This window comes from Rhinolophus ferrumequinum, chromosome 19 (genome assembly GCF_004115265.2).
Source record: "Rhinolophus ferrumequinum isolate MPI-CBG mRhiFer1 chromosome 19, mRhiFer1_v1.p, whole genome shotgun sequence".
NCBI classification, from domain to species: Eukaryota; Metazoa; Chordata; class Mammalia; order Chiroptera; family Rhinolophidae; genus Rhinolophus; species Rhinolophus ferrumequinum.
Window position 1 is genome coordinate 28661771 of NC_046302.1, and position 21394 is coordinate 28683164.

Here is a 21394-nt window from a genome sequence, read left to right on the forward strand (position 1 = left end):
GTACTTTCTCTGTGACAATTCATAACACCAAAACTAATAAAGCGCTTCTCTTGTAGACTTTTTGGTATATATATTTGTAGAATATATATATATATATATATATACACACACACACACATATATATATATTCATAACACCAAATATAGAGAATATATATACACACATATATATATTCTACAAATATATATGTGTATATATATATTCTCTATATTATATATATTCTCTATAATATGTATATATTCTCTAATATATATATATATATATATATATATATATATATATATATATATACTCAACAACTAGATGTAAACTAGTGGAGGACAGGTTCCAAATATTAAACTTCCCTATATCCTTTAAAACATAGCACAGCTCTTTATATGCATCAGGCATTTAAAAAGGTTTTGAGTGAAATTTGTAAATCATTATGAAATTGGTGACTACCCCAAAAATAATGACTAAAATTTCTTGATATTACTATCTAAGGAGTTAAGTAACACAAATGAATATGAATGCGCACACACAGACATATACATATCCCCAAAAAAGAAAATTATATAAAAACGTGAAACAGGAAATATATACAAATACACAAAAGAAAATTATATAACAACATATATAGAGAGAGAAATTGATTCATTTGCAATCTCAGATAGTAGGTAAGTTAAAAATAATCAAGCCTATCTTCATTATTTTTCAGAACTTAAGTTTCCAGGAATTGATTATAGTAAATAAGCAACCTACGAGTAGCTGTGCAATTAATAGTTATAGTGAGATATTGACATGTGCACTTGGATCGGTCGTGTTATCTGACCTACGCCTCTTCTGTGTCTCTGAAGTGACTACTTATTTGCCTTCTCATCTGCCTCCTCTGCAAAGATGCTCTGCAAATAAATGAGGTAATGTTCGCAGCTTGGGAAAGAAACCCATTTCATACTCTCAGATTCTATTACTATTCCATATTCAAGTCTGGTATATCACTGCCTCTGTTTTAAATTGAAATTGTATGTTTGAGTCCTTGGGTTCTGACCAAAATCTGGGTCAACATAAGAGGATGATGATGATTATTATTTTTTTAATTCTGAGGCTCTGTTCAGATCCCTCGCACGTGTGAGGGAAAACTGTGGAAAATAAACAAAGCGCATAAATCAAGCTTTGAAAGAAAAATATCAGAAAGGATTTTTTTTTTCAATGAAGAGCGTGAACACTGTATTTCCCTAGTGGAATATTTCGATCCAGGAAGGAGGATAGTGCATGCAGTGTGCGTGTGTGTGCATGTGTGCGTGTGTGTGTGTGTGTGTGTGTGTGTGTGTGCTGTGCGTGCGCGCCCGCGGAGAGAAGGGCGGGGGAGGCGGATGAGGAGGATGAGATCATAGTTTCAGGATCCTCAGGAAACCCTGGTACTGGCAGCAGCCAGCCTCTGCTGTGCCCACATGACCCACAACTCTGGCAGCGGACCCGGCACTTCCAACATTATTAAATAATAAGAAAGCGGCTCCTACTCCATGCCCAAACCTCCCTACAGACCAATGGACGCCTTCTAAGAGTTTGGCGAGTCGGTGACTGAGGCGCCCGTCCATTCCAAGGTGTGTGCAAGGCGTTTTCTTCTTTGACAGCTCCGGAGTGGGGGAGGGCACGGGGGTGGAGGGGTCCGGGTGTCGGGCGAGAAGTGGGCGCGGGGCAGGGATGCTGCGAGCTGCCCCCGGCCGCCCGGTGCAGCGGAGCGAACGGCGAGGCGGGAGATGCACATGACGCGCAGCCCCAGCTGCGCAGGGACCCCGGCCGCCCACGGCGCCGGGGCGCCGGCACCCGAGGCTCGGCTGCTGGAGCAAGGGCAGGCGCCGCGCACCCGGCAAAGTCAGGAGTGGAAGCGGACCGCCCGCGCCGGCGGGGGCAGGGAATCACCCCAACGCCCACTCGCCGGGTTCCCACCTGTGCGCCGACGCTGGCCGCGGCGAGCGCGAAGCATGTGCCGGGCGCCGCAGCCAGGACTGCGGCTCGGCGCCTCCCCGGCGGCGGGCGGCGCCTCGGGCCCGGGGGCGGCCGTAGCGGCTGCTGCAGGATGGCCGGCCCGGGGGCGCGGGGCCGCGCAGGTAAATCTCAGCCGCCCGCCGAGGCCCGGCGTCGCTGCAGCCCCCGCTGTCGCCGCTGCGTCGTCGCTCCGGGGCTGGCGATGGCAGCCGGCTCCCTCGCGTCGCGGGTTGAGTTGTTTTGTTGTCATTGCGCCCTCTGAGTCGTCCTCGCGGACTGAGCCTGTGAGAGGTGGCGTAGCCACATCCATTAGGGATGACACTCACGTTGGGGAGCAGTCTGGGGGTTATTGACCAGGAAATCCGCGATGGGTTCCTTTCCAGCCAGCGGCGTCTGCGCGTGTTGCAATGCACTGCGGTGCCCGCGCGGAGGTCTGAGTGGGAGTGGGCACTTGGGGGTCGCTGGGGCCGTTGGGTACCGGGTGGATGTCTATGGCTTTTGTAGCCTGTTGCCACTTTAGAGTTTTCCGTTGGACAGAAGGCGAACGGGAGGTTGGTTCTGGTACCCGGCGTGGGTGGTGGAGAGATGTCAGTCAAAAAACCAAAGCCAAGGAGAGAAGAGGGGTGGTGACGCTGTGCTTGAGCTCAAAGGTACCACGGCTGGGACTTGGTAGTAAAACTTTCTCTTTGGTAGCCTTGGGTTGGTGATAACTGTAGAACTTAGGAGGAAAAAAATATTAAATGTACACTTGTGAAGCTAACCACCTTTATGTTCATTTGTACTCTAAAAAATGGTCTTTTGCACTGATGTTTAACGTTCAAGTTTTCCTGTTATCTGTTATGATCACTTGGTATTTAATGTTTGTTTGTGTTTCCTTTTGAATATGACAGTAACTTATATTGTCAAAGTGCACAGAGTTACTCTTTTCTTTTACAAGAAAAGACACTATTATGCTTATGCCAAAGGTAGAAACTTTAGGGAAAAAACAGCTCTCCACATATTCCAAGTACAGTTATAAGCTTTATTCTCTCACTTAATTCTTATATCACCATAAGGAGTAGGTAATAATATTATCCATCTTTTACAGATGAGGAAGTCCAGACACAGAGAGGTGAAATAACTTACCCAAGGTCGTACAGTTATGAAATGTTACAGCCCAGTTGGTCTTTTGGTGTACTCTTAATATTTATATATTTCATTAAAATAGGACTCCATTGTACCTAAAGTTTTCTATTTGACATATGGCCCACATCTCTGTACCAAGATGAACCTCTTAACTGACTATGTACTACAAATTGGGGACAAATAACTCTTTTCCTAAATTTTTAATACTATATTTATGGAAAATATCCTTTGAGTAGTTTCCTTTTGCCACAATTAACCAAGTTTCCTACAACAATTATAGATTAAAGTAGTATTTATAAGCAACATAGATTTTCAGCAGTTAAGATTTACCAGCAAATAAATCACTATAAAGCAGATGTCTGAATCTATATATTTGTTTGCACTTAATTTTAAACTTCCTAAGATATTAGTCTGTCCTTTGCTCAATGTAGGGTCATCATTTTCTTCTGAATACCATCTTGCAGATTTTTTTAACAAGTTTAATCATCTTTAAGCCAATTACTCTGACAAGAGGTTAGGCAGTTTTGAAAGAAGAATTATACAATTTTCTTTCAACTATCAGTAATGAAAAGCAGGCTATATTTTGAGGGTATTGATGTATGTCATGCCTTTTAGCCAATTGTATATACTTTATACAAAGTTGTGGAGCAATGAAGACTGAAATCAAATTTTCTCATTAGTTCTAAGTTGAAATACTTTTTAAATCTCCACTTGTTTTAAATGAACCATGATGTTGTGAAAGGTCTCAGTGGGGTGAACTCTAACTGTACATATTTGGAGAATTACTCTTCATTTGAGCTTATCATGGAGCTCTCATGCTATTCATTCAATTGGACAGATGTCTCACTTAAATCTTCATCTGTTATTTTTTCAAGTAAATTTAATTGCTTCTTTACATAACAAGTTTCAAAATTATTTTGACATTCATAGATTTCCTTAATTCTTGTCTTTCAGTTTAATTAAATTCAATATACATATTTCAAATCCATACGTAGTCAATATTATAAGTGAAAATAGACCAAATCCAACTGGAACTATATGGAAACATGAGCTTTGGATGTGAAAAAAATTTTTTTCTGCTCTTCAATGGTTAATCTCCTCCACATCCCAAACTATGGCTCCGGCGTTATTTTGGGATGCTGGAGTGCAATGCTGTGGTTAGAAGAGTTGCATGCCGTCAAACACAACTGTTTCTGATATTGAAATTGAGTTTGAATTTTGCCAAACTATTTACATACGATGTTGATTGTCATTAAGGCATTAATCCTGTTATACATATGTCCTTTCTTAACTGAGTCAGAATTGTTCCAGTTTTCTGGTTTTTGTTACTTATTTTAAAGAAGACATTCCCTTGCTAGTTTGACCTCACCTGGTAGACTCACATGACTTTTTCAAGTCCCACACTTCTAGTTTTGGGAGAATCCTACTGTCTCTGCTTCTTGAGAGCCCCTCTGTTCCAGATGCTTGGCAGAGGACGGGGGATCAATAGTGAGCAGAAAGATGACTGGGCCCTGACAACATAGAGGGTCAGACATTAATAAAATAATTATACAGATAAACCTTTATGCACAAATTGAGATAAATTCTCTGAAAGAAGGAATTCTATAAGAATATGTAATAAGGAATTCTGGACGAGATAGGAGGGTCAAAACAGGATGACAATAAATCATATTTGTGGAGAAATGATGTGTGACGAAGTGTTTACTAAGTCAAATGGTCTTTATAAATGCTTTCATAAATATTTTGTGAATTATTTTCTGAATCAGAGACCTGTGTCTCCCTCTGAATAGCTCTCCACTTTTCTATTCACCAGAAGAAGACATACTATTCCCCCTTATTATCCACCTATGGAAATGGGGAAGTTTACAAAATTCCCATCAATACTTTTTAAAGCACAGAGAGCATGTGCTATCCTTATCTGGTTATTATCCTATTTGCTAAGAATAATTTAAGTTTAAAGAAATATAGTCATTTTATTTCAAATTTTAAAAAGTGGTTGTGTGTATGTGCGTGTGTGTGTTATTAAAGTGGAAGAATGTTTCAAGATAGAAATATAATTGATTCAGCACACAGTACCTAAGATTCTATGAAGTGTCCAAAAGAAGAGAAGAGGCCCCAGAGTAAGGGAGGTGATATTAAATGTTTAATATGCTTGGTAAAAGGGTATTAACAATTTAAATCAAACATAATAATACCTAAATTTATTGAATACTTACTGCATGCTGGACATCATTCTATGGGCTCTATGTAAATTAACTTACATATTCCTCACAATAGCCTTCTGAAGTCTGCATGTATTTCTATTATCCCCATTTTATAGAAAGGGAAAGTTAAGGACAAAGAGGACAGTAATCATGACCATTGTTGCATAGTTAGAGATGAGCCCTAAACTCAGTATTTCTATTTCTGTAGTCCATACTGTGAGCTATCGATGTGTAACATCTGGTTCATAAATTTACTGGTGCATTCAACTCCCGTCGTTGTTAAAAATAATAACACCTCTTAATTGGATCTTTTGGTTCCTTTTCCCTTCATAAAAATCAATGGAGAAAGAATAAGACTTCCTTTATATCAATGCTTTTTGTCCTATATTTTACAGGGAAAATATATAGATAAAGCAAGAAGAGATATATGAATGCCTAGACAAAGACTAGTGACTGCTAGGTTATGAGAAATGTCTCCTTACATATTATATATTTTTAAAATTCAAAAATAGTAACTTGAGTACCATTTGAAACTGTTGAAAATTTTAACGTTAAGAATATGTAGTTCCAAATATGCATTTCCAATAATTAGGGAAATATCTTTAACTGCTGGAAGTTCTATGACCATTAAAAAACTTAAGAATTTTAAGTCAATTGTTTCACCTTCCCCTACAGTCTTTGTTCAGAATATGCACTGCAAGGAGGCTACAAAGTATAACATAAACAACATCTGTTGAATTACTTTGGTAAAATAGTTTAAAACCCTGTTAATTTTTACAATGAGATCTTTTGACACGAATCACAGTAATTATTATGATTTAAAAAAACTTAGCAATTTTAAATATTATCTAAATAATGTTAACCTAAGACAGATGGTACATGTCATCAGCAAAGTGAAGTACTGCACACTGTCTGAAAATAAATGTTAGTCAATGTTATTTCTCCTTGCAAATAATAGGTAATATGCAGGTTATGTGATGAATGTTAATGTTAACCATGAATCACAATTCATACACAGTACACATCTACAAATGCGTGACTCTTCTTTGAAGCTCTTGGAAATGCTTAAGGCAGAGCACATTTTCTTATGACTCATGTATCCCTATTAAGACTGTGATACATCATTTCTCTGTATGCTCAGCTTCATGCAAAGCTCTATGTCACAGAGTAACTAGCAAACTATTGCTCTAATTTATACCATAAGGAAAGAGATGCAAGACTTGATTTTGCTTTCTGTGGACATATGGGTGTGCATGGGTTATCTGAGTGGAGGATGCCATCAAGTACACCAAAGAATAACTCATTTACTGGAGTTTACAATTTGATGCCCCAGTGCAGGGTCCTACTCCAAAGAGTTTCGTGTGTTTAATGTAAATATAAAATACACTCACCAGTTATAATAGTTTAGGTTGGGCAGTTATGACAAACCACTCTAAAATCTCGGTGACTGAAAAAAACATGGGTGTATTTCTTGCTAATGCTGTGTGCTGTGTTAGTCAACAAAAACCTCTATTCTACACCTTCCTCACTTAGGGACCTGGGCTGATAAAGCCCCCGTCACCCAAAACATCCTCATCCTTCATCAGGCACAAGGGAACTTGGTGAATTACCCACAAGTTCTTAAAGGCTTTCACCAGAGAGCAGTACTTGCCAATTCCACTCATATTTTATTGGCCAAAGTGAGTCAGATGGCCGTTCCCATTCATAAATGCAACGCTTTCACGGACCCAGATGAAAGAAAATGGCAAGACTACTGAACAGACCTGATTTTTACCAGATAAAATTAGCCAATTCCCTTCAATAGTTTTATCACCTAAACAATGATTTATCTTTTTACGTAAATGCAGAATCACCAACAACTCTGTTTTAGAACTTTAGCATGGGAAGGTAATCCCAGCATAAAACCACCAGCAAAGAAAGTAGATACTAAACTTGTGAAATTGATGATATTCTTATTTTTCGGTGGGGGTTGTATTTACTCAAGGAATGATGATGAAAGCTATGGTTTATTTTGAGGGAATGCATGAGGTAGCCTATTTGACAGCAAGCACAAGCCAAGAACAGTGCCAACACCTGCATACAGCACCCAAGCTGTGTTTTCTAAACAGATTTGATAGTGTCAACATGGTACAGAAACCAGAGCAGCTATGTGTGTATCTTTTTTTGTCACCTGCACCAACAAGGGACAAAAATATCATAGGTGCTATCGTATGTTATTGTAAAAAGCAATGCAGATAAACATACAAATCATGCTGTATGTTTATTTTACACTGTCAAATATAATCTGAAAAGTGAGGATATATCCAATCCATATTTTTTAATTAAACCTGTTATTTTTAGATAATGGGAGATTCACATGCCATTGTAAGAAGTAACAGAGAAATCCCATGGTGTCTTTTACCCAGTTTACCCCCATTGAGGGCAAAGGCACCATCTTAAACCTTAACAGTAAAACACAACAAACAATCCAATTAGAAAATGGGCAAATAATATGAAGAGATATTTCACCAAGAAGGATATACAAATGGAAATTAAGCACATGAAAAGATGTTCAACATCATTAAGGAAATGCAAATTAGAACTACAATAAGATATCACTACACACCTATTAGAATATTCATTGCAAATATATAGAAATTCATTGGTTTTTTGTTGTTGTTGTTGTTGTTGTTTTGGAATCTTATTTGTATCCTGGGATTGCTCAATTTATTAGTCCTAAAAGTTTTTTCTGATTTCTTAGAATTGTCTATGTAGACCATTATGTCATTTGAAAATAAGGACAGTTTTTTTTTTTTTTTTTTCCCTTTCTTTTCTGATCTGTATGCCTTTTGTTTTCTTTTCTTGCCTTATTGCACGGACTAGAATTTCCAGGACTATAGTGAATAAAAGTGGTGAGAGTGGAATCCTTTCCTTGTTGCTGATCTCCAGAGGAAAACATTCAGTCTTTTACCATTAAGTATAATATCAGCTGTCAATTTTTTTGTAGATGTTCTTTATCAGATTGAAGAATTTTGCCTTTATTACAATTTTTCTGAGTATTTTTATCATGAATAGCTACTAATTTTTGTCAAATGCTTTTTTTCATCAAGTGATATGATCATTTAATTTTCCTTCTTTAGCCTCTTAAAAGGTGGAGTACATTGATTTTTAACTAGAAATCAGCCTTGCATCCCTGCAATAAACCCCATTTAGTCATTGTGTATAATTCTTTGTATGCCTTCCTATTTGCCAATATTTTGTTAGAGTTTTGTATCTACATTCATGAGAGATATTGGTCTCTAGTTTTCTTTTTGGTGCTATCTTTGTTATTAGTATCAGTAGTACTGGCTTCATAAAATGGATTGGGTTATCTGTCCTCTTCTTCTATTTCCTAAAAGATATTATATAGCACTGGTGTTTATTCTTCTTTAAATGTTTGGCAGAATTCTTCAGTGCAATCATCTAAGCTGGGAGGTTTCTTTTTCAGTACTTCATTTTTTAGTTATGAACTCTATTTCTTTAATGCTTGTATTTATTTGTTAGGGCTGCCATAACAAAATACAACAAACAGAATGTATTAAAAAACAGAAATGTATTTTCTCACAGTTCTGGAGGCTTGGAAGTCCAAGATTAAAGTGTCAACAGATTTGGTTTCTTCTGAGGCCTCTCTGCTTGACTTGGAGATGGTCACCTTCTCACTAGGTCCTTACATGGCCTTTCCTCTGTATGTGCATCCATGGTGCCTCTGTGTATCTGAATTTTCTCTTCTTATAAAGACACAAATCAGATTGGATTAGGGCCCATTCTCTTTGTCACATTTAACTTAAACGTCAATTAAAGACCATATCTCCATATATGGCTACATTCTATGCTAGGGGTTACAGTTTCAACACACGAATTTTAAGGGAACACAATTCAACCCATAATAATATTTATAGGCTATTCACATGACCTGTTTCATATTGTATGAATTGTGATAATTTAAGTTCATTAAGGAAGTGGTTCATTTCATCTAAGTTGTCAAATTTATTTGCATAGAGTTGCTCATAGTATTTATTTTTGTTCTTTTGATGTCAGCAGGTTCTGTAGTAATATCCATTGCCTCATTCTTGATGTTGGTAGTTTGTGTCTTTTTTCTGTCAGTTTTGCTGAGGTTTGTCAGTTTAATTGATCTTTAAAGGAACACATTGTTTCACTGATTTTCTCCATTGTTTTACTGTTTTCCATTCCATTGGTTTCTGTTCTTATAATTATTATTTCCTCCGTTATGCTTCCTTTGGGTTTAGTTTGCTCACTAGTTTCTACACTGTTTTAGGTTTTTCTCTTTTCTAATGTATGCATTTAGTACTATAAATTTCCCTCTCAGCACTGCCATAGCTATATCCCAAACATTTTGATATGCTGTATTTTCTTTTAAAGTGGTCCAAGTACTTTTTAAAATTTCTTTTCAGATTTCCTCTTTGACCCATGGGTTATTTAGAAGTGTGTTGTTTAGTTTCCAAATGTTTGGAGAATTTTCTGTTATGTTTATGTTACGGATTTCTAGTTTGATTCCATTTGGGTCAGAGAACACACTCTGTATGAATTCAATTCTTTTAAATTTGTTTAGATTTACTTTATGGTCTGAAATGTTTTCTGTCTTGGTGTATGTTCCGTGAGCACTTGAAAAGATTGTGTATTCAGCTGTTTGGGAGTAGAGTGTTCTATAAATGCTCACTGGATCCTGTTGGTTGATGTTGCTGATGAGTTCTTGTACATATTTGCTAATTTTCTATCTAGTTGTCCTATTGATTGTTGAAAGAGCCTGTGAAGTCTCCAGTTATAATTGTAGATTTATCTCTTCCTCCTTTCACTTCTGCCAGTTTGACTTTATATATTTTTCAGTTCCATTGTTTGGTATTTACATATTTAGGATTGCTATGTCCTCTTGACATATTGACTCTTTTATTATTATATCATATCCTTCTCTATAGCTGGTAATTTCATTTGCTCAAAGTTTGCTGTAACTGATATTAAATGGACATTCCTTTTTTTCTTTGATTGATGTTTGCATGATATCTCTTTTCCCATCCTTTCACTTTCAATCTGCCTATATTGTTATATTTGATGAGCTCCTTGTGGATAAAATTTAGTTGGGTCTTTACATTTACTGTAATTATTGATGTAGGGCTTATGTTTGCCATTTTATTTTTTGGCTTTTGTTCTCTCTAGTTTTTGGGTTTTTGTTTTAGTTTCTCTGGGATTTTTCCCCTGCCTTCCTGTCAGTAATGTATTTATAGAATTCCATTATTATATATCTATAATGTTTTTAAGTGTATTCTTTTGTATAGTTTTTTTTTTTTTTTTTTTTTTTTTTTTTTTTTTTTTTTTTTTTTAGTGGCTGCTCTAAGTATTACATCCTACACACATAATTTATGGTTAGTACTGTTGTCAGATTATCAGTTTGAACAAAGCAGAGAAACCTTACCTTCCTTTATGTCCCTTCACCCTTCTCTGTTTATAGTATAATTGTCTTAAATATGTCCTCTACATACACTTAGAACAATATCAGACAGTGTTATAATTTTTGCTTCAACTGTCACAGATAATTTTGAAAGCTCAAGAGGAGAAAATCCATTATATTATTCATGTTTTCGCTTACTATGCTCTTTCTTCTTTCACAATGTTCCAACATTCCTGCTTTTATTGCTTCCCCTTTGTTTTGAGAACTCCCTCTAGCCATTCTTTTACGGCAGGCAGATCTGCTGGTGATAAAATACCTTTGTTTTCCTTTATCTGAGAATGTCTTAATTTCTCCTTCATTCCTGAAGGACATTTTAACTGGATATAGGATTCTAAGTTGACAGTTCTTTTCTGTCAGCACTTGAAAAACGTGCCACTTTCGTCTGGCCTTCACAGATTCTCATGAGAAACCTACTGTCATTCTAATTGGGTTTTCTCGTAATAGTAATGTGTCATTCCTCGTTTGCTCTTTTCCAGAATATTTTTTGTCTTTAGTTTTTATAAATTTGACTATACTGCGTATATGCCTCCATTTTCTTTTCTCCTTCCAGGTCTCCAAGATATGAATGTTACGTCTTTTGTTACAGTCCCACCGTACATTAATTTCCTATGGCTGCTGTAACATATGACCACAAACTTGGTAATATATTACAACAACACACATTTATTCTCTTACAGTTCTGGAGGCCAGAAGTAAGAAATTAGTTTCACTGAGCTAAAGTCAAGATGTTGGCAAGGCTTGTTCAAATTTGGAGGCTCTGGAACATAATATATTCCCTTGCCTTTTCTAGCTTCTGGAGGCCACCTGTATTCCTTGATTCACAATTTCTTCCTTGCGTTACTTCAATATTCATTGTCACATCTGTTATAATCCTTTACCATCACATTTCCTACTTCCTTTTCTGTAGTCAAAGTTCCCTCTGTCTCCCTCTTTTAAGGACGCAGTGATTGCATTTAGGGCCCTCCTGGATAGTCTCAAGATCTTCAATTTAATCACATCTACAAAATCTCTTTGCCATATAAGGTAACATTCACAGTGTCCTGAGATTAGGACCGTTCTAAATATGTTTGGGACCCATTATTCAGCCTAACATTGAGGCTCTGTTGTTGTTGTTTTCTGTCTGTTTTCTCTGTTATTTAAACTGGGTACTTCCAATTGCTCTATCATCCAGCTCACAGATTCCTCCCTCAATTCCACTATGTTATTGATCCCGCCCACTGAAGTTCATATTTTGGTTATTGTTATTTTAGTTCTAAAATTTCCATTTAGTTCTTTCTTGTATGTTATATTTCTCAGCTGACGTTTCTATTTTTTCATTTGATTCATGCATGCTTATAATTACTCATTTAAGTATTTTTTATTAAGGCTGCTTTTAAAATGTTGTCAGTTAATCTAACACTTCTGTCATCTCATTATTGGCATCTGTCTGTTGACTGTCTTTTTTCATTCAGTTTGAGATTTTCCTGGTTCTTGGTATGCTGAATGATTTTCAATTGAAACCTAGACATTTTCTTATTATGTTGAGACTCTGGATCTTATTTAAACTGGTTTTGGCTAAATTTGACTAATATCACCTCAGCAGACAAAATGGGGATGGTGCCACCTCATCATTTCCATGTGGGGGTAGAAATGCAGGTTTCCCGCTCAGTCACCCTTGTAACTTGAGAGCGGTTTCACGTTACTGTAGGACAGGGTGGGAATTCAGACTCCTTACCACATGTTCACTGATTCCTCCATAGCTGGGAGGGGTAGGAGTGCCTTTTTTCTGTTCCCCTTTTGGCCTCCACTGACAAAATGGGGCAGGAAGGTGGCCTGATCACTGCTGGGCTGTGATGACAATCTTGATTCTCCACTACCCTCCTGTAACATCACCCAGTGGAGAAGGGGAGGAAAAAGGGTACTGCCAGGTAAGGGTAGAAGCCCAGGCTCCCCACACAGTCTCCATTGGCAGCCTAGTGGGTGTGGGAAGTGGGGAGTCTCATTATCACACAGTGGGAATGAGAATCTCAGCTGCCTACTTGATCTTCTGTCACATCACCTTGGTGAAGGTGAGGGGAGTTGGGGCACCTTGTTATAGCCTGGTGAGGGTGGAAGTGTAAACCTTTGTTGGCATAGGTGTGGTAGAGCCATAGTTTTTTTTCTGTCTTCTATGGCTGGAGAAGAGCAGTTATTGTCTAAATGTGTTTTTTTTTTTTTTTTTTTTTTTTTTTGGTTTGTCTTGATATGTTGCTTCTTTCCAGGTCCTTTGGCTAGAGAGAGCATGCTTTTGTTGGAACCCCCTTTTAAACAAATATCTGTTTAAATGTCTGTTGGCATTTCTGGATTTCTGGTACCTTTAGCTTCAAATGTGGAATACGAGTACATAAAGACAAACAAAAATCCAAGGAACTCACCACCCTATCATTTCTTGGGCCCTGAAGCCCCTTAGATGGTTTGCCTTCTCTCCAACTTTCAGAGTCTTGCATGCTTATTTTATGTATAACATCCAGGGTTTTTAATTGTACTTAGGGGTAGAAATAGGGAAAAGTACTTCTTTTCCTTCATAGAAGTCCAATCTATATTTTTGATGCAAGTGTAAACGGAAAAATATCACTCAACATTGATTCTCAAGGATGAATCTCAGGAGATTACTGCTGATCTGTTTCTAAATAATAAGTACTTTACAGGTCAGTGGGATGAGGGAGTCCTTGGACAATAATGCAGAAAGGATCACAGAACATTCCATCTGTGCCAAGGTTCAGGGACCATGTAGAGGTACTCTTACTCCAAATCAATGCTTTCTCCTCTCCTGGGAAACCATTGCTGCAGGCTGTTGCAAAATTGGAGATTTCCTCCATTCTCATAAACTGTCTTTTCTGGAAGGATTCTGGAACTACACCATCCCAGCCCTAACTGTATTCTCACCAAGAATTCTTTATGCCTCAGAACATTATCCATCTGAAATGCAGTTTTGAACCAGAAAGCGTGTGGAAAAAAATTTTACTAAGAGAGAAAGAAAATAGTGAACACAAAATCCATCTTTAAACTGTAACTGAGGAGCACCTACCCGCAATTCAGGTTAATTCTTTAATGTAAAATTATACATTAAAAATAAATGCATTGATTTTGTCAACTTGTTTGATCACTACTCAAGTAGATTAAGTACAGGAGATGGGGCTAAGAATTTTCTGCTTGAAACCAATATGCTGAGGAATAACAGTTGACAGGGAGGCAATCACAAAGAAAAATAGTGTAGGGAAATTCTCCCAAAAGACAAATCAAGCTATTGACATTGTATTTAACCATGAAGTTCTCACTGTACTAGAGCAACGTTTCTCAAAGTATGGTCCTCAGACAAACAGCATCAGCACAACCTTGGAACTCACTGTGAATGCAAATTCTAAGACTTACCTGCAGACCTCTGGATCAGAAACTCTGGGGAGAGAGCCCAGTAATCCGTCTTGTAGCAAGGCCTCCAGGTACTTCTGAGTCACACTAAGGCTGGAAACCACTGGACTGGAGTTACTCTATGAACCATTGGAGAATACACTGCATGTATGTTTTTCATGATTCTTAGCTCCTCAGTTTTATTTTTTTGAAAATTTGTTTATTGTATTTCACACCTTGTGTTCTTTAATTGTAAATATTTCTCAAGTAAATATAGCAAAGAAATTAAAGTTTTATTATTTCCCATGGTCTCTTTAAATAGTGATGTGCGCTCCTTAACCCAAAGATTCATAAATGCTCCATGTCTGATTTTGTGGTTGTAACCAAACACATGAGTCATGTCTACACTTCCCTGCCTTTGTTCCTCAGATCTGCCAAGTCCTACAGCATTGGGGTCTTCTAGCTGTTTTTGCGCTCTTTCCTAGAGCTGACACCAGTCATGGAGATACTTGGAGACAGGGTAGGGGCGTCTCTGCATCACTTGAAGGAGAAGCATTTTAGGAGACCTTGTCACGCAGTATTGTTAGAGACAGATGCATATGCAGATGTCTGGACTCATCATTGCCTTTACCACATCAGGTCTGCTGTGGGGGATTCACTGTCTACTGCACACTGGGATTTTTCTCTGGGGTCATGTAAGATTAAAGGAAATCTGGGCTACAAGGCTGTCCTGAGGACAGAGAAGCTGCATTTCTGAATAGAGATTTTTATAATTAGGGTACATTTATATACCTCTGGATGGGATAAAACAAAATTAGTAATAAAAGGTTAAAAGATTTTAAAATGTTGTGTGATTGTAATAAAATATAGATAGAAGCAGATTTAAGAAGTAGTTTGTGGCTTCTAGTCCTAAATACGATTCTCTTTTCTTTTACAGACAGTATTTTACATTATTTTACTCTTTCCATTAGCAATTCACTAAATTTAATGGATTTGAGTTCACTTAATATTCATCACTTTTGGTTACTCATATTTTAGCTTTTTTGATTAGTTATCACATTGGACTCTTGTAATTTTTAGGTGAATTTTTTTGGTTTCTATAAATCATAAATTTCAATTCCATATACCCTTTACACCTTTCAAAAGGTATCTTGTTCTTGAGTAAGCTGGGAAAATGCCTCATGAGCAATTTATCTGCTTTTGATTTAAAATGACACATATTCTTGTTTTGGAAAAACATTATTCTTTACCCTTTCAATATTCTCCACTACCAGTTGTACTATGTTTTTCATCCCTTCTGTTCCCTTTGTGCGCTCAATCTGAGTATATTTCTCATTTACTCATGTTGCTTGGGTATTTAAATTGTTGTGCCTCTGCAGTGTTTTGGGGATAAGACTTCTCCAAACGTTCATTATACAGTGTTTGTTAAATAACACCATTTGGGCAGGTTGGAGGAACCATCCCTTTAAGAACATATTTTTAAATGGTGCAGCAGATGTTTTCTCTCGCACAGTCATCCTTTATACCATAAAGGCCCCCAGCCCTGGCAGTACTACTCAGCTGCCTTCATTCTTAAAGTAATCACTTGGTTGGCATTTTTTAAATGTGATGATTAAATCATCCCCACAATGCTTAGGTAAGTCTTAAATCTGAAGAAAAAATAGCTCTTATGCAATAAATGGGGGCAAGAAGAGGAAGATTCAGGAAGGTAAGAAGTGCACATTGTGTCTTGTGTGGGTGGTAGTCCAGATTTTCCCCTACAGTGTTAGCTTCTATTTATAAACACAAAATGTGTCAGGTGATGTTTTTCCATATGCAGATAAATTCTACCTCTTCCTTTTAACCTAAACACTGTAAAAGTAACATTTACCACTAGAATGTATACAAGATAAACTTTCTGCTAATGCTGCTAAACAACTTTTAAGAAGTCAGATATGAGTCAGGTTGATTTTAAAATTTGATCAAACTATGAATCAGATTTGCAAAATAGGAAAACATTTTGAAGCATCTGGCTGTTCTTTTTTGTTTTCCTCAATGTCGCTGTAGTACTTAAACCTCCTTTTTATCTGTTGTTTGTGGGTGTCTTGTTTCCTTGGGGATTTGTTTTCTTTGTTGGTTTAAAAATATTTTTTTTCTCTTATGCTTATTTTATGGGAGCATATGATATAACAACTATAGATTAAAATTTCTCCAAATACCTCTAATATTTTGAATGTGAGATTGAGAGTTGCTCCATATTCATGCAGTTTGAATCCTTGCATAGACAAGGAAGAGAAACAACAGAAGTGAACCCAAAGAGAGTGGTACTCGAGCACCAATCTGCTATGGACTCGTTATAAATGCAAAATAATCCATCACAATGGCTTAAGAAAAAAAAATATCCCTGTGATTTCACATACGTGACCATGTGGAATGTTTTTAGGGTTTTGTTTTTAGGGTTGGGGTTGGTGATGAAAGTGGGAAGAGGTGACATATCAGAGCTTTACTTCTTTCTTCACTTTAATCACTTTTGCCTATTTGTGGACAGGTGATAATCAATGCCAGTGGCCTTTATTCTTTTTCTACCAATTCATCTGTTCTCTCCATCTTCTTTATTTTGTTTATTTTGTTTTGTTTTCCTCTTAGCTTCTCTCTTCTAGAACCGCCAGCCAGCATACACCTGAATTGGATGGTCATGCAAAGAAACTCGAAACGAATATTGCAAAACTAGAAACATTTAAGTGCCTGCCTTGTATTTCTCCAAACTCTTACCAAGCCTGTGACAAGACTGCATTTTCAGTTTTCCCTTTTTTTTCATCCATCCGTCATTCCTTATTCTTCACTTCGAGTCAGTGTTTTATGATACTCTGTTGGAGAACTAGTCTGGCATAATTCATCCCCACCATACCTTCTGTGTGCTCCTCTGGCTCTATGTGACTTTGAAGGTGACCATCCATTTTTTTTAAGCAGTATTCCTCAAAATATGTTTCAAGGACCACCTGAGTCAGAATTGTCTGTGGTGTTTGTCAAAAGGACAGGTATCTAAGCCCCTTTCTAGAACCACTGAATCAGCATCTCTCTTTCTGACTTTAGGATTTTAATTATGAGGTCCAGTTTAGAGCTGTGCTCCACAACCCAACAACACAGGGTAGCTTTTGAAAAATCAGAATGTGTCAATCCCATTGCCAAGTTTTTAATTTAAACAGCTTGGTCTGATTCTACCACGCAGCCTACGTTAACAACCAGAAATGAGCTATAGAACACAGAAGGAAAGAACAAAGGTTGGTGATGACAGAAGCATTACCTCAGTGAATTTATTAAAGTCCACAGTTTGATCCTTATTTATAAATTCAGAAAACAGATCTTTCTCTCAAGGGCATAATCACATTAACCACGATAATAGAGACTGAGCTATAAATAAGAATGCCAATTTTAGAATTATCATTGTCACTAGGAACAGCATAACCAAGGGCATTCTTGTCCTATAGGCAAGCATCTCCATGGGAAGAAAAATTATCATCAGAAGTTTGCTCCTTGAATTTGGAGTCAAATTCAGGGAAATTAGTTGAATAAAAGGAAAGACGCACTGAAGAATCACTGTGTGTCAGGAACTCTCCTAAAAATTTCACATGTATTATTTCATTTAATCCTTCTCAAAAACTCTTTTCAGTGGTATTATTAGCTCTGCTTTCTAGATGAAAAAAATACAGGAAATGAGAGGCTACATAACTTGCTCAATACGGCCGAGCTACCAAGTTGCAGAGCTTAAATTCTCCAGCTCTATGACTATGTTATTAGTGAAAGAAGAAAGAAGCTACTGCAGAACTTTAGAGTTGCTTGGGCCTTGCCATCTAAGGAGGCAATCAAGTAGGGTCAGAATAGTTTCTAGTTGGTGGAGAAGAAAGGAATGTGCAAACAACTGTTTGTGTGGATAGGATACTTTCAAGTCATGAGTAATTAGGCTGAGCAGCCATTGGGTGGATGAAGAGTGATGCCTTGGGCAGCCCCTGTGGTTTTTTTAACTGACCTCTCTATAGCTGTGATTAAGTGAAAGATCTACACAATCAGGCTCTGCTCCCCAAAAAATTTTTAAAATGTATCACAGCCCTATCAAAATAGCTAGTCATAATTAAAATAAAAACTACATTTTAATTTTATTTCAAAAATAAAACTAAATTATTAGGTTGGTGCAAAAGTAATTGTGGTTTAAAAGGTTAACAATAATTGCAAAAACCGCAATTACTTTTGCACCAAACTTAATAAAACAACTCCAGTATGAGAGATGACTAGTAACAAAATGTAAATAAACATGTTTGCTCTTCACATGTTATGGCTTACCTGATTTTGCATGTTTGGTGGAAAAAATAGTAATTTTCTACTGTGGTGAAAGTAACCACTGCATTACGCGATGCAAACTATCAAGCCAGCATATAATGAATGATACTTGTTTCACATGAGGATGATTACAGTGAATGAAGTTCATTTGCATAGATCTAATGATTCATGGAAAACTTTACAAGTTGTTAAGATTGGTGGGAAAAGTAACAGCCACACTGTTCTAGATTGCCATGCCTTTAAACAGACATAGCTTACAGACCTCAATTTATTTTCCAGAAGTCTGGAAAATAGGAGGCAAAAGTCTTTTGTCTCCTGCCTCTGAAAAGGACCAAGGTGTATATTATTGTGGGCTAGATCTGTTATACTAAACTCCATGTCGATGACCCCAGAAAACACTGACTGAGATTAACGCAAACCCATAAGATAAACACAAAGATTAACAACAAATACATGCTAATACTAAATTTGACATAGAATTGTTGCAAAACTAAAGACTTTATATGGTCAAAACTTGCATCAGTCTTTACCTAGTGATAGACTAAAAGGAAAATATGGCAGATCTCAGATGCAGAAATAGTATTTAACTGCTAACATCATTTTCGTTAGCAATACTTTAATGTTACTCTGGCCCTGTTAGATGCTGAGCTGACAACTGACTGATTTGCTCTAAGTTTTCATTAGAGAAGCCATCAGTCTATTGCAAGATGACATCCCAGCTACCCTGTTAACTCAGTGTGGGACTGGAAAAAGATGGACATGTCCATTCGTCCGTGTCTTTGTGAAGTCTGGACCACACAGAGTAGTTGGAGAAGCACAGCTCGCTTGTCCTCAGGGAACTTACATTCTACTTGGGAGATGCAATTACAACAAATAATTAGTGAAAGCACATGATATAAAGAAAGATCAAATTGTGTTGTTGTATGAAATATGAGAAATATGTAGAAATTCCAAGAAACAGGAAAGCTATAAGGAGGTATGTGACAATGTCTCAGTAGCTTTCTTGGATCACAGTTTAAGAACTGCATGAACAAGTGGGTATCACCATTAACTCCTGCCTGCAACACACCTCACATCCCTGCAAGGAAAGCCTACACAGTCCTCCCAAGTCTGTAGACTCATGTGCAGTGAAATAGATGAGCACGTAGCAGGAGAAAGGTTGGAGGCCTCAGGTCCTGGGGTCCACTGCAAGAGTTCATGCATTGTTCTCAGCTTTGTTTCTGGAAAGGAAATAGTAAAGAGAAAGGAGAATAATAGTTTTCAATTAATGTGTGTGCAGTGAAATACGGCTTGCAAAGACACATGGTATCTCATTTTTCCTCACAACAGCCCTGTAAATTAGCGGTTCCTTATTCCTTTACTCTCAGAATTGTGATTTGTCAAAGATCACACAGCTAGTAAGTAGCCCAGCAAGAACTTGAGTCCTATCTGGGTGCTCCCAAATTCTGAGTTGTTTGTGTACACCACAGTGTCTGAGTTATGACTCCTGACGGGAGAGATTCTCCTGCCTATAGGGAACTGGGGGAATGGAACAAAACAATAAATAAATAAAATGTGGCCTGTATTATGCATAGAGGTTGTAGTTTGGTCAGAATTTCCTCCACAGGGGATATTTAAGGAGTTTAACGTTTGCTCTCAGTTCTCACAAGATTTTACTAGGGTGAAGTAAAATCACCCTAGTAAACCTTTACAGTATGTGAAGGATCAATTTTCATTTTTTAAAGAAATCTGTGATCATACATTCTTTGTCTTAATCCTACATCAACTCAGAGAGAAATTTGGGGCCCAGGAGATAGATATATGAGTAGGTATAGCTATATATCTATAGATATAGATGTAGATGTATAGGTATAGATATACAGATATATACAAAATGGTTCAAGCTTTTAGAATCACCTGAAGTGCTTTTGAAAACACAGATTGCTGGGCCACTGTCCTACAATTTCTGATTTAGTAGGAGTGGGGGTGTGGGAGGGGAGGCCATAATTTGCATTTCTAACAAGCTCCCAAGTGCTGCTTCTGTTGGTGGTCCAGGTATCACACTTTTGAGAGCGATCAATATGACACGTAAGGCCCATGGTGAATTACACTGATTTTATTTAAAAAGTACATTATTTAAAAATAATACCTAACGAACCTTTAAAAAAGAAACGGGGCTCTGAATTGTTACCAAAGAGGGTGTGTTTAAATAGCTCATGAAATTCACCCTGTGCTGGGCCCAAGTGTGCCATTTCCGGTTGTTTAGTTTTATAAGACGCTGACAAACTGTTTTCCAGCTTGGATGTGTCATTTTATATTCCCTCCAACACGAACGATCAAATTTCTCTCTATCCTTACCAGCATTTGGTATTATCACTGTTTTATTTTAGCTGCTGTCGTAAGTGTTCTTTGAGGTGCAGCAGCATTCCGGGGGTCATTTGTGGCCCGCAAAGCATCCTTCTGAAAAGCAAGCCTAGTTTTGATAAGTATGCCTGGATGTATTTACGAAATGGGTGCTATGTGCCTATTTTATGTAAAAGACGACCATGATGTTCTTTCCATCCTGGTCTCCTAACAGCCAGTGTTGGCAAACCTTGCACATCTAGAGAACTTAGAAGAATGTGTCCTCGGGCAGTGGTTTCAGTCAGGTGCAGGGAACACTTTTAAATTACCTATCCTGGGAATCAAGATTCTGAGTCAGTAGATCGGAAGTGGATCTTTAGAATGTCATCTTTTATAGCTTCCCGGGTGAGGCTAGCATTTGAGGACTGTGGTACAGCATCCGTGCACAGGACCCTGGAGTTGCCAGTGCTATGCCCCTGCCATTTCCTTTCTAGGTCACCCTTGTTTTTAAACACTTAATAACATGGCCCAGATTTTCTGTCTAGATCAGAACTAGAACTTGTTCTGCCCTGTCTGAGGCAGCGTATTCCCATTCATCAAGCCTTCTTGAGT

At 37.6% G+C, this 21394-nt stretch overlaps 1 protein-coding gene across 28 annotated transcripts in view; it reads left to right on the forward strand.

Annotated features, from left to right (window-relative positions):
- Positions 1-1331: 1331 nt before the first annotated feature.
- Positions 1332-21394, forward strand: part of DTNA (dystrobrevin alpha) — a 366357-nt gene continuing 346294 nt past the window's right edge. For 7 of the 28 annotated variants that reach the window (XM_033135732.1, XM_033135731.1, XM_033135734.1 and 4 more), the window contains exon 1: positions 1337-1584. The gene's annotated coding sequence lies outside the window, so the exon portion shown is untranslated. Of the gene's footprint in view, positions 1585-21394 lie in introns of all 28 variants that reach the window. The other 21 variants (XM_033135733.1, XM_033135726.1, XM_033135730.1 and 18 more) reach the window with 12 other exon arrangements.